Source organism: Myotis daubentonii, chromosome 14, assembly GCF_963259705.1.
Source record: "Myotis daubentonii chromosome 14, mMyoDau2.1, whole genome shotgun sequence".
Classification (NCBI taxonomy): Eukaryota; Metazoa; Chordata; class Mammalia; order Chiroptera; family Vespertilionidae; genus Myotis; species Myotis daubentonii.
This window is the reverse complement of record NC_081853.1, coordinates 29,123,933-29,141,148: the sequence shown is the minus strand read 5'-3', so window position 1 is coordinate 29,141,148 and position 17,216 is coordinate 29,123,933. Positions and strand designations below refer to the sequence as shown.

The window sequence follows — 17,216 nt, the reverse complement described above, 5'->3', positions numbered from 1 at the left end:
GAGGATCCTGGGGACCTGCAGGGAATGAAGGGAGAGGAAGGGGAGGCCCTTTCTTGGTTCTTCTACAGGCACAGTTCAGCCACTTACCCCTGGGGAGGCTGGATGGGGGAATCTGGACCTCTAGAGACTCAGCAGCTCTTTCCCCCTAGGGTGGGGAGGCCCAAGAAACACAACTCTGGACTTACTGCCTGGGTAACATCAACATTAGCAACAAATGGTTAAATAAAAACAGACACCAAAACAGTAATATTTCAAAAATTTGGAATGAAAAAAGGACACCTTTCCTCAATCTCTGGGAGGCAAAGTTCTCTTAGTAACAGACTTTCTCTGACTCTCCACCAACCCCATCATGCAATGTTTCCATTTCCATATAGACGTTCCACAGGGGTGATAACAATCCCCAGCATCTGTTATTTTAAGTCTCCACTCCAAAGAGTTCATCATGATGGGAATTGTGGTACTACTTGTGTTCAGTGGATGTAGAAAAAGTATTTGATAAAATTCAGCCTCAATTTGTAATAAAAACTCTAATCAAACTAGGACTATAAAGGAAGGTCCTCAATCTGATAAAGGGTATCTAGATAAAAACCTATACAGCCAACATAAAACCCCCTGTAACATACTTATGTTGAAATATTAGGCACTTTCCTTGTGAGGCTGAAAGCCAGACAGGGGTGTCCACTATCACCACGTCTTTCACTTTTGCACTCAGGAGCCTCGACAGTGCCAGGAGAGGAGAGGATTTGCAAGCAAGAAGTAGACAAATCTCTGTTTGCAGGTGAAATGATTACATATTGGAAAATCTAAAAGAACTTACAAGTAAGTAATGTAATTAATAAGTACATTTAGTAAGACTCCTGGATATAAAGGCAATATACTAAAATTATTGTATTATTTCTCCTCCTCCTCCTCCTCCTCCTCCTCCTCCTCCTCCTCCTCCTTCTCCTCCTCCTCCTCCTCTTCCTCCTTTTTCTTCTTCTTCTCAGCAAAGAAAATAGCAGTTTCTTTAAGGAAATGGTACCAAGTTTGGTTATTTATATTTCTATAACTAGTAACCAGAAATTGGAAAACGAAATGTTAAAAGTGATACTATTTATGATTGCATCAACAAGTAAATATCTAAAATTGGTCTGATTAACAATGTATAAAACCTCCACATTGAAAACTATAAAAGTGTTGAGAAAACTTAAAGAAGACCTAAATAAATGGAGAGATGCTTCTTCTTTATGTTTTAGGAAATTCAATATTGTTAAAATGTCAGTTCTTTCCAAATTGATCTATATTTAATTAAACCCCCGTCAACTTTCCAAAAGAATGTTTTGGGGCTAAATATTGACAAATTAATTTTTAATTTTATATAACAAAGCAAAAGACCTAGAGTGGTCAAGCAATCTTGAAGAATAACAACAAAGGAGAATTTTCACTTCTAGGATTTAAGACTTACTATGAAGCTGCAGTTATTAGGTCAGTGGAGTATTGGCATAAGGATGGACAAATAAACTAATGGAATAGGAGAGAAAAACCCAATATGTAGTTTCTTGATTTACAACAAAGGTGCGACTGCAATGTGGTAGGGGAAGCATTGTGTTTGCCAAAAATGATGGTAAAGCAATTGGATATTGGTAAACAAAACAACCCAACCGTATTAAGTCTTCCAATCCATGAATGTAAATGTTTTTCCATTTGTTTGTGGTTTTTAAAATTTCTTTCCACAGTATTTTGTTGCAACAAAACAAGTTTTCAGTATATAAGTCTTTCACCTCCTAGCTAAGTTTATTCTTCAGTATTTTATTCCTTTTCGTGCTATTGTTAATGAAATTGTCTTTAAAATTTCCTTTTCAGATAGTTTGTTGTTAGTATATAGAACTGTTAGTATATGTTGATTTTGCATCCTACAACTTTACTCAATTTGTGTATTCTAATAGTATTTTCATGGGGTCTTTAGAGTTTTCTGTATAAGACCATGTCATCTGCAAACAGGGACAATTTTGTGTCTTCCTATCCTATTTGCATGCCTTTTATTTTATTTTCTTGACTAATTTCTTTGGTTAGGGCTTCCAGTGCTATGTTGAATAGAAGTGGTGAGAGTCAGCATACTTGCCTTGTTTCTGATCTTAGAGGAAAAGCTTTAAGTATTTTACTGTTGAGTATGATGTTAGCTTTGGGCTTTCCAGATGTAGCCTTTGTTATGTTGAGGTATCTAATAAAAGACAAACATGCAAATTGACCGTACCTTTGCTACACTTTAAGCCATGCCCACCAGTCAATCAGAGCGACTATATGCAAATTAACCCAACCAAGATGGTGGCCGGAAGCCACGGAGCTGGAGCCAGCAGAAGGCTTGGTTGCTCCAGTGATGGAGGAAGCCAAGCTTCCTGCCTGCCGCGGCCGGCTGTGAGCTCCACTTAAGGCAACAAAGTTTCAATTATAGAAGGTAAATTAATCCCAGAATAAAAAGAAAAAAAGGAGAGGCTGGGAGCTTCTGTCACTGGGGGGCTTGGCCAGCCTGAAAACGGCCCTCACTCAGACTGGCCAGGCACCCCAGTGGGGACCCCCCACCCTAAAGGGGGTGTGGCCAGCCTGAAAACAGCCATTAGCCCCTCACCCAGGCTGGCCAAACCTCCATGGGATAAGGGTCCCCACGGTGGGGGGGGGGGGTTTGATCAGCCTGCAAACAGCCATCAGCCCCTCACTCAGGCTGGCCAGGCACCCGACTGGGGACCCCCACCCTGAGGGGGTGTGACCAGCTGCAAACAGCCATCAGCCCCTCACCCAGGCTGGCCAGGCACCCCAGTGGGGACTCCTACCCTGAAGGGGGTGTGACCAGCCTGCAAACAACCATCAGCCCCTCACCCAGGCTGGCCAGGCACCCCAGCGGGACCCCTACCCTGATCCGGGACACTCTCCAGGTCAAACCAGCTGGCCCCCTCCTGTGCACCAGGCCTCTATCCTATATAATAAAAAGGGTAATATGCAAATTGACCCTAACAGCAGAATGACTGGTCACTATGACACACACTGTTCACCAGGGGGCAGATGCTCAATGCAGGAGCTGTCCCCTGGTGGTCAGTGCACTCCCACAGGGGGAGCTCTGTTCAGCCACAAGCCAGGCTGATGGCTGCCAGCACAGAAGTAGTGGCAGGAGCCTCTCCCGCCTCCTCAGCAGTACTAAGGATGTCCGACTGCAGCTTAGGTCTGCTCCTTGCTGGTAAGTGGACATCCCCCGAGGGCTGCCGGGCTGCCAGAGGGATGTCTGACTGCCAGCTTGGGCCCGATCCCCCAGGGAGTGGGCCTAAGCCAACAGGTGGACATCCTCTGAGGGTTACCAGACTGTGAGAGGGCACAGGCCGGGCTGAGGGACCCCCCGAGTGCACAAATTTTTGTGCACCAGGCCTCTAGTCTATATATATAAAAGCCTAAGCGACTGTTTGACCGGTAACTATGAACGCACTGACCACCAGGAGGCAGGTGCTCAGTGCACAGTCATGGAAACATGGAACAGACTGATGAATCTCAGAGGGAAGGGAGTTGGGGGAAAGGCAGGAAGAGATTAACCAAAGATCTCATATGCATACTAGAGGCTCAGTGCATGGATTCGTGTACTGGTGGGGGTCCCTCGGCCTGGCCTGTGGGGATTGGGCCGAAACTGACAGTCTGACATCCCTTGTGGGGTCCTGGATTGCAAGAGGGTGCCAAAGGACCCTACCAGTGCACAAATCCGTGCACCAGGCCTCTAGTTTAAAAATATATGATAAAGATACAGTAATCAAAACAGCATGGTACCAGCATAAAAACAAAAATATAGACCAATGAAACAGAATACAGAGCCCAGAAATAAATCCATACATTTACAGTAAGGTGATCTTTGACAAGGGTACAAAGAATACATAGTAGGGAAGTGATAGTTTCTTCAATAGATGGTATTGGGAAACTGTTATCCACATGTAAAAGAATGAAATTGACCCTTATATTACGCATACACAAAAATTAACTCAAAATGGATTAAAGACAATAAGGCCTAAAATTAAAACTCTAAGGCAACAAAAATAAAATAAACAAGTGTGATTACATCAAACTGAAAGCTTGGAGAAAATATTTGCAAATTATATATTTGATATGGGGTTAACCTCAAAATATGTAAAGTACTATAACTCAATAGCAACAAAAAGAATAACCTGGTTAAAAAAATGGGTTTAGGACTTGAATAGACATTTCTCCAAAGAGGGCACACAAATGGCAAACAGGTATATGAAAAGATGCTCTACACCACTAATCATCAGAGAAATACACATCAAAACCACAATGAGATAATATTTCACATTTGTCAGGATGACAGTTGTCAAAAAATGAAAGACACAAGTATTGGCGAGAATGTGGGGAAACTGGAACCCATGCTGACTGTTGTTGGAAATGCAAAATGGTGCAGCCATTATGGAAAACAGTGTGAAGGTTCCTCAACATTAAAAAAATGAAACCACTGCACCCACTTCTGGGTATTTATTCAAAAGAATTGAAGTGAAGATGTCAAGGAGCTATTAGCACTCCCATGTTTGCTGCAGCACTATTCACAATAGCCCAGATGTGGAAACAGTATACATGTCCATCCACAGGTAAATGGATAAAGAACACGTGATGCATACATATAATGGAATACTAGTCAGCCTTCAGAAAATTCTACACTATGCGACAACATGGATGAACTTTGAGGACATTCTCCTAAGTGAAATAAGCCAACCACAGAGAGACAAATACTGCAGGATTCCACTTATCTGAGATATCTAAAATAGCCAAATTCATAGAATCAAAGGGTGGAATGGTGGTTTCTAGAGGCTGGGCAGAGGGGAAGCAAGGAGTTACTATTCATTGGGCATAAAGTCTCAGTGAAGCAAGATGGGTAAGTTCTAGAGCAGCCGTGGGCAAACTACGGCCCGCGGGCCGGATCCGGCCCATTTGAAATGAATAAAACTAAAAAAAAAAAAAGACTGTACCCTTTTATGTAATGATGTTTACTTTGAATTTATATTAGTTCACACAAACACTCCATCCATGCTTTTGTTCCGGCCCTCTGGTCCAGTTTAAGAACCCATTGTGGCCCTCGAGTCAAAAAGTTTGCCCACCCCTGTTCTAGAGGATTGCTGTACTACAGTGTATCTGCAGCCAATAAGACCATATTGTGCACTTAGAATATTGTTAGGAAGGTAGATCTGATGTTCATTGTTCTTACGAAAATTAAAAAGCACACAACTTTTGTTTTTAAGGGAACCCCAGGGAAAAACAGCATTAGGTGGCCGCTGTTCCCCTTATATGAGGCCTTGGGAGTTGGGAATGTGACCCTGGGCTGGAGTGTCCGATTGGGTGGGGGAAAGGATGATGGCTCCCTCCCCTACCTCCCCAACAGCCTCCCACCTACACAGGGAAAAATAAGAACCAGAAGCCCCAGGCACTCCCGGGAGGTCTGGTCCTGACAGCTTCCTCCCGGAACAATGAGCTGACACTGGATAGTCTGCAATCACCCGCCAGTTACTCTTCCTGTCCGGGCTCAATCAGCGTGTCAGGGCCCGGGACATGAGGTGGGGTCTGTGGATATGCAGGTTCCGGTTGGACAACCTCAGCCCCCTAAATGCATTCCAGCTCCCCAGGTTCTGAACCAGTTGCTTTGCCTAACTGTTTTTAGAGGGATGTTAAAAAAAAAAAAAAAAAAAAAAAGGTGGCCAAGTGAGTTCATTGGTTTCAATTTCCTTTGCCTAAAGATGACATGTGTTGTGTTTACGCTGGTGGTCTCTAATGCTGGGGTGGCTGCGGTCAAAGGCTTGTTGGGAGAGAAGGGGTGACTGCTGGAGAATGTCTGCTGGGCCCTGCAGCTCAGTCTTCGCTTCCCAAGGCTGGTATAAGCCTTACATCATACTTCCAAGTCTCTGTCTGCTCTGTGCTGGCTGCTGGAGACAGCAGTGAAGGGACACAGTTCTTACCCGCTAAGAACTCATGGCTGAGAGGAGATGAGCATGCTTATATCACAAGCAGCAATAGGGTGGGATGACACAATGGGATGTGACAGAGCTCTGGCTGGGGCACATTTTTTGTATGAAATCCATCTTGTATGTTCTGATGGCCTGTTTTCGCCTATGTAAAGTGAGAGAAGACTGTGCTGAAATCCTATAGAACCAGTATGAGGGGCAGGAATCAGCTGTGAAGGTTCCTGGGGCAGGGGGTGAATGTGGCTCAGGTGCTGATGTTTATGTTTGTTCTGTTTGCTGCTGCCAGTGAACAAAGGGCTACGACCTGGGTGTTGTGCTTGCAGAAACCAAACCTTGAACTTCTTTGTTAGTCTGAGAACACCCAGAGTCCTCCCAAGACCACTCGCAACACACACACAGTCCTGTTGCACCTCAACATGAAGGTGTGGTTGGGCAATGCTGGTAGCCTGGCTGTCTAGATGGAGCCCTCCCGGGGGCCGCTGGGTGCAAGTCCACATGGGTTCAGGCTTGATGGTGGGGCCCACCACGTGGATGGAAGCTGGGAGCGGGGATGGGAGGGGCTTTGCAGCTGTACAGGACGAGTCCTATCCTGTAACTCTCCTACTTCATAGTAGGGCCTGTGTTTGTTTCCGTTCACTCTCCCTGCACGTTGCATGAGTATTGGAATGTCCGTGCCTGGATGCAGCAGGTTCCGAGGAAGCTGGAGTTGGAGGGTCGCAGGGTGAACAGTGCCCCTGAAGTGGCAGCATGAGGACCTGGAAAAGGGCGACTGTCGGGTCACGGTGGTGAGGACGCAGGGGCAGCTGCCCCCTCTCGGGATGCTGTTCTGTAGCCATTGGAACCCCTGCTGTTTGGTACTTTTCTCCCTCTGCCTCGCCCTCTTTTTTCCTTTCTCTTCTCTTTATCTCCCTCCTTTCTCCTGTCTTTCTCTCTCTCTCCTGAATCCCAACTCTGCACGGTATCCCATCTTCTCCAGGTACAGTCACCCAAAGGCAGCAGCACAAACATCGGTTCCCATCTTTACTCATTACTACTGAGCTTTCTTCACATCCTTGATCATAAATATAATAATGCCCTTAAAATCTTTGTCCGCTAATTCCAACATCTGTGTCTTATCTCATGCAAATTGGACATGTATTCCTGTTCTTCATATATGTTGACTAATCTTTTTTATTGCAGCCTGGACATTGTGAGTGTAATATTGTGGAGGCACTGGTCTTTGTTATATTCTTACAGAGAGTGTTGATTTTTTGTTGTAGCTGGTAATGAACTTGATTGGACTCAAAGGGCAAACTCTGTTTCTGAGGCAGCAATGCAAATCTCCGAGTTCTCTCACCCCCAGGCGGCTCTGAGCCTGGTCCATGAAGGCTGGGTCAGCACTCACTAGGGGGTTGACAGCTTATGCATAGAATTCAGGGCTCATTTCTTGGGCTCTCTCCTTTCTAGAATTACCCTTTCACTTTCCGGCAGCTAAGGTGTCCCCAAGCTTTCTCCTTGGGTTGCTTAACCCAGAAAACTGAGGGTTTTTATAAGAGCTTTAGTCCCCCACACGGTGCTTTCCGTTCAGTGGCCGCTTAAGCTGACTGGGAACTGTGTTCAAGTAAAAGCCATAAAAATGGGAGCCTGTTCCCAATCCCTTATTCCAAATATCAACTCCCATCCAGAATCTGCCTTTGTTTATTCTCCAGTGACTTTAGATAATTGTATTTTTAATTTTGTCCAGTTAATAGTTACTATCCCTGGGAGGTTTGGTCCGATAGGAGTTTACTTGGCCATATCAAATGTAGAACTTACTTCTGTTTTTCTATTCCGTCATTTTTGGCCTTCTTTTTCAAGATTGCCTCGTGGTTACGAGATGACTGCTGTGGCTCAAGCCATCATGTTAACATTCCAGGCTGGAAGAAGGATTAAAGGGGAAGGGCAACACGTGCTTTCCGGTTCACCAGTCACCCTTTGAAGAGTTTCCCCATAACTCTTTCCTAACAACTTCTACCTACATCCTATTGGTCAGAATTTAATTGCAAGATTAGGAATGAGATGTGATTAGTAAGCTGGACACGTTGCTATTCCCAACAGAATTAGAGCTAAGTTAGTAAAAAAAAAAAAAAAAAAAAAAAAAGAGAGAGAGAGAGAGAGAGAGAGAGAGAGAGAGAGAGAGAGAGAATGGCTTTCAGGAGCTAGAAACTATCCCATTTCATAGGCGTATTATGAAGATTAAATACATTAATACATGTTAACTGCTCAGGACAACTCCTGGAACACAGGAAGCACTCCTTTGATGTTGGTTTTAGTATTGCTGTATGTTTCACAATAGACATAAGCCTGGAACGTGATGAAGTCCCGAAGAGAGACACCTAGCCCAGCTAGGGATGGAGGGGTGACAGGGACGACTCCTTGGAGACAGTACCACCCCAGCCAAATCTGAATGAGAAAAATGTTAACCAGGTAGGAGAGGAAAGGAGTCCCAGGCCGCAGGAACAGCACTGAGTGGAGGCATGGCCATGAGAAGCAGCCTGTCGTGTGTAGGATGTAGTAACCTTCCATATAAAGCACAGAGTGGTGAGTGAAGAGGCATGAGAGGTAGGCAGGACTCAGACATGGAAAGAAGCTGATTGATCTCCAGTGTCCAGAAAAGTTCCCAGCACATAGTGGGAGACAATTTCATATGTGGCCCGGTAGGAGTCGAAGTGGAACATGCATATACACAGGCACATAAACACACACACACAGACAGGCAGACAGACACACGCATACAGACACCCCCACCCCCTAAGATTTATGTAACCCTTAGGCCTCCCATGGGAGAGAAGCCTGGTAGGAAGTGAGCCCTGTGGCCCAAGTACTGCAGACCTTCCCGCTTTGGGAGTTCAAGGCAGAACTGTGGGCCGGCTGGTCACTGTGGCCCCTGAGATCTGGACTCCTCCCTCCCCCATAACTCTTCCCAAAGATAGGAGCTTTCAAAAACACACTTGACAAGTTTGGTCAAACAGGAAGACGAGAGCTGATAGTGTGGGAAGGAGGCAAGGGGGGGCTTGCTGCCTGGGCCTTTTCTAGTCTCTCTTCCTACCCTCAGGCAGGTCTGGTTCCCAGCGCCCAGATCCCCTTGGATGTGGGGTGGGCAGAGTGTGAGCACCTTTGCAGCTGCTGTGCTTGGGTCTGTGGGTTTCTCCTCTGCGTCTGCCCTTTTCCTGTGGACAGTGCATCCCCATAGTGTCAGCCAGGGACTTCCTTCCCCTCTTGTTCTCTTTCTGCTGGAAGCTTCTCCTGGCTCCTCATCTCTCTCTTTCTCCTGACCCCTCTCTGTGTGCTTGGCCTCGCTCAGCTCTGCAGCTCACACTTACTATGCATCTGTGAGGTGCCACGGCCCTCTCCTGGGCTTGGACGAGCCCTGCCTGGGAGGAGGTGGTGCTGGTGCTGGTGTGTGTGTGTGTGTGTGTGTGTGTGTGTGTGTGTGTGTAGGGTGAGTATTTGATATTAGATATTTGATAATAGAACATAGTACATCTACCTTGTCTTCCTTTTACTGAGGAGAAATATTCTCTGTCATGGCTAAATGGCACTTTCGCCCATTCTTTTATTAATAGGTATGTAGGTAGTTTCTGGGGCTTGGTATTCACAGTGCTGCAGCAGTATGCCCATATGTACGTTCTTTGCACACACCTGCACATGGGTGAACGGCTCTAAGGGCCTGGCAGTGAGAGGGGCATACCAGGGGAGCCAATGGCAAGTGGCCCTTAAGAGCAATTGAACCAATTTACACTCATATGAGCTGTGACTATTGCAACCCATATCCCTGTGTTCTCATCAGTACTTGACCTAATCGTGCATTTAAAACATTGTCAGTAGCCCTAGCCAGTTTGGCTCAGTGGATAGAGCATCAGCTTGCAGACGGAAGGGTCCCAGGTTCGATTCTGATCAAGGGCACATGCCCGGATTGCAGGCTGGATCCCCAGTAGCCGATCAGTGATTCTCTCTTATCATTAATGTTTCTGTCTTTCTCTCCCTCTCCCTTCCTCTCTGAAATCAATAAAAAAAAACAACACAAAAAACCACGTCAGTAGAATTATGTCTTTATTTGCTTGTTCCCTGCATTCAGAGTCCCCTTGAGGAGACTCTGAGCTCCTCAAAGTCAGGAACTATCCATGTCTTGTTTAACTTTAAGACTTTTGAAAAAAATTCCATTTCTTCTTCTCTTGAGTTGGAAAGTTTAGCTTTCATTTTAGTGGTTACTCTTAAAAACTTCAGCAGATACCTTTAATGCTTAAAGATAATCACCCTGCTGAAACCGGTTTGGCTCAGTGGATAGAGCGTCGGCCTGTGGACTGAAGGGTCCCAGGTTCGATTCCGGTCAAGGGCATGTACCTGGGTTGCGGGCACTTCCCCAGTAGGAGATGTGCAGGAGGCAGCTGATTGATGTTTCTCTCTCATCGATGTTTCTAGCTCTCTGTCTCTCTCCCTTCCTCTCTGTAAAAATACAAAAAAATATATTAAAAAAAAAGATAATCACCCTTCCCTCATCTCCCATGTCTTACTATTATCATTGTCCACTAATTCAGTTTCAAATGATCTTTTGTCCCAATCTGAGCCATTATTTTCATTTAATAGAACTGATGCTTGTTTAGCTTTGTGTACATATTTACTATTTTCTTTTATCTCAATTCCATCTTGTTCAAGATCTTTCTGAAACCATTTTTCTTCTTTTGGTCCTTTAGTGAAAATGTGTGGTAATAAACTCAGTTCTTTGTCTGAAAGGCTATTGTCCTCTTATTTCTAGTTTTATTGAGGTCTAATTGACAATTAAAATTATATATATTTAAGATGCACAACTTGACGATTTGATATATGTATACATTGTGAGATGTTCACCATGATCAAACCAATTAACATATCCATGACCTCAATAATTACTATTTGTGTGTGTATTCTTTGCATGATGATAACTCTTAGCAAACAAGTATACAAGACAGTGTTGTTAACTTTGGTCACATTGTTGTACATTAAATTTTCAGAACTTGCATAACTGGAACTTTGTACTCCTTGACCAACATTTCCCCATTTCTCTCCTCCTCTCAGCCCCTGGGTAACCACAATTCTACTCTATGTTTCTCTGAGTTTGAGTATTTTAGATTCCACATGTAAGTGAGATCATGCAGCATTTGTCTCTGCCTATGGCTTATTCCACTTAGCATAATGTCCTCTAGGTTTATCCACGTTGTTGCAAATGGCAGGATTTCCTTCCTTTTTAAGGCTGAGTATTTCATTGTGTGTATATATCCCACATCTTTTTTATCCACTCACCCATCCACAGTATTGTCCTCTGACTCTTCCCCTGCCCCCAGAAAGTATTTTTCTGTTATGAGTCATTGCTTTTTGTAGCTTTCCCACATAATTTTATAAATTTCAAAATGTTTATATGCCTGACTGGGATTCATGAAATAACAAAGTACAGTTCCCCCTGCAAGGAAACAAGAGCATCAGACATAATGCAAGGCTCTTTTAATTGTTTTACATTTTCAGGAATAAGAGTGACTGTATACTCTTTTCTTTATTAGATGGTAATTTGGTGAAATTTTCATAGGTTTTTAATGATTTATGGTTTTTTGTGATGTTTTCTTAGACAACATTCCACCAAATTAGCTTTTCAAAAGTCATAGCACCATGTACAGCTTTAGCCTGACATCAGTTTTGTTTTAAAATTAGAATCAGGCTGAATGTGGCTTTCTTTCTAAAGCTAAAATTTATGTTTTAAGTAGAGCTGTAAAACACTTATGTACTGGGTTTTCATTGCCTTTAATTAAAGAGTGATTACACTCTTGTTGAAAAGTAAAATTATGTATTAAATGATGAAACTTCAAGTTGTAATAAAAGTGAAAAGAAGGAAAGGAAAAGAAATGTCTTCTCTGATGAAGGCTTTGCAGGAATAGGATTTGTATTTAATCAAAATGACTCTCTAGGACTCTTTTCTGATCATGAACGCATGGTGTCTTCACCTAAAGAAGCAAGTGGAATTGTTAAATATTTCATTTTTTGTCATCAACTAGGTATAGTGCATTAATTAATGTGAAATACTTTAAAATATATATATTTTTTATTGATTTCAGAAAGGAAGGGAGAGGGAGAGAAATAGAAACATCAATGATGAGAGAGAATCATTGATTGGCTGCCTCCTGCATGCTCCCTACTGGGGATCGAGCCCACAACCTGGACATGTACCCTGACTGGGAATTCAACCATGACCTCCTGGTTCTTAGGTCGACCACTGAGCCTGTATAAAAAGATCACAGGCTGCTAGACAGGATGTTGAAATGACTGGTGTGTAATGTTTTTAAGGCCTTCATTTTTGTCAGCGTAAATTTCCTTTAATTATTTTCCATTTCCTGTAGGATTTCATTTTGAGGTTTAATGTACCAAGCCAGTATAAAGTTTTACAATTCAGTAATTCTGGATTTCCAGTCATCTAAGATAAAAATGGAAATGTGAAATTTAGTTAAGAAAGTTAATTTTCCTCGTCTTTATATCTAAGGCTTCATCCTCTTCACCATCATCTTCTGCTTGCTGATTCTCTTAGTTGACAGGTAGATACCTTTCCTGTTCCAGGTACACACTTAGCTGACAGTGATCTCTGAAGAGGTGACTTTGAATTTGCTCTTGCAATACCTAGTTGAGATGAACAACCTGGTGGATATAGAGAGTTTCAGAAAAACCTCAAAATCATCATCTTCTTCAACAATCTTTTGTAGATTGTGGTAGGCAGCAGTGTGGACCTCTGAAGCGATGCTGTGAAATAACATTTGAGTAGTGATACATTCTGAAAATACAGTCTTTCTATACTTTATTTTCTGCTTTTCAAAATTGTCAATCGTTTCCTCCAGATGATGAGTTGTTCGAGTAGCATCCATTGTCACTCTCCGTAAGTTCATTTCTGCCTGTGAAATAACATGTCAGTCAGATGGGTTTTGCTGAGTTAGTTGTTTAGCTTCTCAATTCCTTGCTGTTAATGTTGCTTTTATGTCAGCTCCTTTCGTTTTTACAATGGTTCCATAAGCTTTCAATGGTTCAGCTACTTTAGCTTTAAGTATTTCAACCTCTGCCTGTTGGTAATCCTGAAGCTTGGCAAACTCACCAGCACAGTTTTTCAGGCCTTGCTTTAAATGTGGGGGGTCTCTCTGGGGTGGGGGACCTTTTTTCTGCCAAGGGCCATTTGGATGTTTATAATATCAACATCATTCTCGGCCCATACAAAATTATCAACTTAAAAACTAGGCTGCTATATTTTGTCAAACATTTAATTAACTCACCCCTAATGCCTTGGCAGGGTCAGACCAAATGATTTCACGGGCCTTCCATGGCCCTCGGGCCGGACGTCCCCACCCCTGGCAGGCATGCAGAGGTTCACCAGCAGGTCTGCGTTGTCTCGCAGTCCAGCAGTTCCCTGCACATACGCAGCAAAGCTTTGGCACAGCTCTTCTAGATGCTTCTCCGCGTTGGTGACAGCATCTTGCAGTTGTTTGGCTTGAGCATCTGGTTTTCCAGGCTGTGCCTCAGCACCTTGCCCTGAGCACTGCCAGGACCCTGGACTGGGGCCAGGCTCGGGGCACTTGGGTGTGCTGGGGCGCCAGGAGCCTGAGAACTGTCCTCTTATATCTGAGTGAGAGTTTCGCTGAATTTAGAATTTAGGTAGTTATTTTCCCTCACCATGCTGGAGATGTTAGCCCACTGCCTCTGGCTGCTCTTGTGGTTATTGGTCTGCTTGTTCTTTTATAAGCAATCTGTCTTTCCCCTGGGGCATTCTTAAAGGTTTTTCTGCAGTTTCACTATGATGTGTCTACATGTGATTTCATTTTTACTTATCCTGCTGGGATTTCTTGTGATTCCTGAATCTGATGATTCATGTCCTTTGTCAATTTTGAAAAATTCTTACTCATTATTTCTCAAAGAGTGCTTGTCCCTAAATCTCATATTCAGGATTTCCAATTAGACATAATTTAGATCTTCTCATTCTATCGTTCATGTCGCTAATGTTTTTATCTCTTTATCTCTGTGTTGCCCTATAAGTAGTTTCTTTAGATCTATCTTGCAGTGCATGAATTCTCTATTTAACCATTTAACCAATTCCACTGGGCTTTCAATTTCAATGATTTGAATTTGTTTCAAGGAGTTTTATCTATCTATCTATCTATCTATCTATCTATCCATTTATTTATCTATCCATCCAATTGGCCTGGCCATTTTTAGTAGTCTGTTTCTTGCTTGAATTTTCAGCTCTCTATTTTACTTTGTTCAACATTTTAAACGTACTTATTTAATATACTATACCTAATTATTCCAGTGTCTAAAGTCCGTCAGATATAATTCTACTATTGGTTGTTTCTGAGGATTCCCACTGCGGTTCCTCATGTGTCTTACACCTCTTTGCAAGCTTGATTTGACTCCCCGAGATCTCTAGGGACCTCGGGGCCTGGATTGATGGTGTGCTCCTCCAGAGACAATTAGCTTTGGCCTCTGCCAGGTGTTACAGGGCACTGCTGGCCTGAGACAGCTTTAACTTCTTGGGGTTTTCTGGACTGAGGAGATAATATAAATTTGAACTCATATTTTCAGAGTGCAAGGCTATGGTTATGAGTTCAGCAGACTCTTCATTCTCTTATTTTCCTTTTCCCCACTTAGATACGAGCCTAAGATTAAATTACAGATCTAAAATGGTTGAGTTATCTTTTCTTCCTTTGATGGTGGGCAGATTTTTTTTTTTTTTTTTGGCCCATCTTTTCACTGTAGCCCTCTCCCGTAACTTCTGTGTTTGGGAGATGAGTGGGATAGGGGATCCAATCACACATATGCCATGGACTTGTCTCCCCCGTTGCCAATAAACCCTGAGACTCCAGTGACCTGGTGTCAGCAAATGCCCTGGAGCCGCCCTGGGGCAGCACCGACCCTCCAGGCTGGAGGCCCATCTCCTCTTCACCTCTGACCTTTGGAGAGTCCTTGTTTTACTTACTGCAAGTTCAGCTCTGCATTTAAAATGATTGTCTGAGCCTGGTCAGCATGGCTCAGTGGTTGAACATTGACCTATGAACCAGGAGGTCGCGGTTCGAGTCCCAGTCAGGGTACCTGCCCAGATTGTGGGCTCAATCCCCAGAAGGGGGTGTGCAGGAGGCAGCCGATCAATGATTCTTGCGCATCACTAATGTTTCTTCTCTCTCTCCCTCTCTCTCTGAAACAAATTTAAAAAATATATAAAAAGATTGTTTGGTGTACAATTTTACACAGTACTTTTTTTAAAACCTGAAGTTTGTTTGTTTTAGAATATCAAATCCACAACATTACCAGGAGTAGAAATCCTTACCAGGATTTTGAAGTATGAGTAGGAGTTCAGTACTAGCTATGCCACAGTCTAGCACTCACTCACTGCGCCTGTGATTGTTTTATATTGTGGACATGTTGCTCAGCCTGTTTTAGCTCTTTGCAAATTCCTTGGACTTGGCATCTGGTTCTAAGCCAAGCTTGGCTTCCTGCAAAAGAGCATACACATGGCTCAGCCCATGCTGATCCCATCCCAGGCTTCTCTGCCTGCATTTACACCTTTGGCACTATTGCCATCACTATTCCAGGTGATGCTAAGTGCATGGCCCATCAGCACAGGAACGTGTCCTTAGAGCCTGCCCGGCTGACAAGCTCCTGCCCTGACTCTCCCTTCTCTGTCTGTCTGGAGACATGGACCTTAGCCTCAGGACCCTGCATCCCTGCTGGAAGGCCTGCCCTGCCTCCTTCTCACACTGGGAGCCAGGCTAGTCTCTTCAGATGTCAAGGAGCACTTGGGATATCATGCTTAGAGATTTGTTCTCTGGGGTTGTCCCTTCTAGAAAAGAGAACTGTTCATTTAATATTGACTATTAAGATGTTAGTGTGAATGAACTTACCTGACACTATAATAATGGTAATAGCTAGTGTTCATTGAGACCCTTCAGCTCACTAAGCGATTTTTGTTGAGGCTCCACACGGAGAGCAGGGATGGGGAAGAGCAGGGATGGAGATATGGCCTGGCGTCTGTTGCTGGCCAAGGGGTATGGAGATGGGTTCCAAGGTGTGCTAGGGCTCATGAGAGCCCTGAGGGCGGGGAAAGGGAAGACATCACTGGCAAGGCAGGGAGACAGATAGACATTCATAATTTATTCAGTCAGCAAACACTCCTGAGCACCTACTGACTGTCAGGCACTGTGCTGGGTGCCGGGGGTGCAGATAAGAATGAGGACTGGCCTCAGGGAGCTTAGAAGAGCCTGGCACAAGGCAGATCCCTGCACATCACCCAAGAGCATCTACCCTACTCCCTCACTGTACAGATGAACGAAATGAGGCCCAGAGAGGGGCGGGAACTGGCTCAGGGTTGCACAGCAAGTACTTTAATCACAGAGATAGTGAGGACGGCCATGAGGAAACAGAGTCTGAAGTGAGGGAGGCCTTGCATCTCTCCACTTCCCTGGAAGTCAGTGTGGAGGCCTGGGGCCAGCCACAGACTCTGCTCCCCAAGAGGCGGCTGGGATGGGGATCCCTCCACTTCCCCTCAGTCCCCAGGCAGGGAGGGCCGCTGGCTGAGTGAGCCCTTCCTCTCCCCCCATCAAAAACCCATGGGACAGAGCCTTCTTTATCAGAGTCCAGCTGTGGCTGCCTCAGGCTTGCTGGGAGGTGCTGGGGCTGGGAGCGAGGCTCAGGACGGGCTGACACAGGAGAGGAGATAATTTCAATCTGCAGCCTCCAGATTGAGGGAGAAATGTAAACACAGGCTGCAGAGCCCGCAGCGTGGGGGTGGGGCGGGTGGGCAGTGGGCACCCTGCTGGCTAGCCTTCCTCACAGAGCCCACTGTGAGGAGAGCTGGGGTGATTTTCCATGACAGGGTCTTTCAGGGGCATGTGAGGGAGTGGCTGCTTTGGCTGCGGAGTCTCTACAGGCCAAGGGCGCCCTCAGTGAGACTGAGTGGGGAGAGTCCTGGCCCGGCACCAGACAGAGCTCCCTCCAATCCGAGCTCCGTCTCACAGCTAGCTGTGGGACATCCTCAGTTCCCCCATCTGTAAAATGGGGACCCTATTAGAACCAATTTCCTAGGGGTGCCTGATCTTTATTCATTCTACAAATATTCGTTGGGTACCCAAGTTCCAGACACCCCTGAGGAACAGAGCACAGAGCAGGGACTGTAGGTCCCCTCTCCTCTGTGCGGAGGGTGAGGTTTCCATGAGATAATGTGGCCAA

At 44.6% G+C, this 17,216-nt stretch overlaps 1 pseudogene; it reads right to left on the bottom strand.

Moving 5' to 3' along the window:
* Positions 1 to 12,458: 12,458 nt before the first annotated feature.
* LOC132215413 (CBY1-interacting BAR domain-containing protein 1-like) overlaps positions 12,459 to 17,216 on the bottom strand; it is a 63,613-nt pseudogene continuing 58,855 nt past the window's right edge.